This window comes from Mus musculus, chromosome 7 (genome assembly GCF_000001635.26).
Source record: "Mus musculus strain C57BL/6J chromosome 7, GRCm38.p6 C57BL/6J".
In the NCBI taxonomy this organism is placed as follows: Eukaryota; Metazoa; Chordata; class Mammalia; order Rodentia; family Muridae; genus Mus; species Mus musculus.
In genome coordinates, this window is record NC_000073.6 from 23028173 (window position 1) to 23029678 (window position 1506).

The following is a 1506-nucleotide window of genomic DNA, read 5'->3' on the forward strand; positions in this document are numbered from 1 at the left end:
GATATTAAGGAAAAGTAATTGTTGCTTCCTATTATTTTTTTTGTTAGAGTTGGCATTCTGTTCTTGTGGCTGTCTTTTTTAAGGTTTGTTGAAGGAATTCTATCTTGCTTCTTCTAGGGCGTGGTTTCTGTCCTTGTATTGGTTTTTTTTTTCTGTTATTATCCTTTGAAGGGCTGGATTCATGGAAAGATAATGTGTGCCTAGTCTTACTGCAACTTGATAAGTCATGGCTAGCTGATATCCATGGGAGGTCTGCCTTTTTCTAAAGAGAAACACAGGATGAGTGGATGGGGTTGTGTGGGGGAGTGTGAAATGAGGGATTTGTGGGGTAGAAGAAGTGTGAGGAGAGGAGGGATGGGAATCTTTATATACTATATTATCATGTATATTACATATATTACACCCATATAGAAAAGTTGGACCCCAAGGGAAACCATGAGTGCAATGGGGAAGAGCAGAAAATATCACGTGACTTCTAATAGGACATCTAGATTTAGCTGTGTGTGCTGCAAATAGGGATGAAATGGACTGTGCAGGTGAAAGGGAAGACTAGTAAGAAGGAGCAAGGAAGACAGCAAAGGATGATAGTTGATCAGGTGAACATGAACCCAGGACAAAGACACGCATGGATAAAAGTGACATAACATCATCCTATATTTTGTACACTTACAATTAAAATTCATCTATTTGTTAAAAAGGAAAATTCAGAGTCTTGAAGTTGGCTTAGCAGGTCATAGCACTTGCCACTTTTGCAGTGATCTGAGTTTGGTTCCCAATACCCATGTCAATTATCTAACTGCCTGTATCAATACTTCCAAGGGAATCTCATAGCCTCTTCTGCTCTCCATGGACAGCTAAGTACACACACACACACACACACACACACACAAACACACACACACACACACACACACTACATATATACAAACACACCATACATATCACACACATACACCACACTCATACATACCAGACATATACACACACTCATATCACACATATCACACACATACATGCACACTAAAACATACATATTCAATACACACAACACACACATTTCACAAACACATGCCCACCTACCACATAACACCCCACACCCAACCACTAAACACATATACACTCACACATACATAGATACCATACACACACCATACATATCACATACACACACCACATACACCCACATACCTCATATATGCCACATACACATACACCACATACAATACACATACACACTCACACATACACTCACCGTGCACACACACTACACAAATAGACACAAACATATATACAACACACCTTTTAAAAGAGAGTTGGCTGTTGGTATGTAGACTTTACAAAGGAATGGGGTTTTTCTTTTCCTTGACTCATTGATCCCTTTATAAAGTAACACAGAGTCTGAAACTTGGTTACGGTGGTGCTGGAGTAATGGATCAGTGGTTGAAATTTAAAAGGACATGGGTTCAATTCTAAGCACCCACATGGTATCTCCAAGCCAACTCTAAC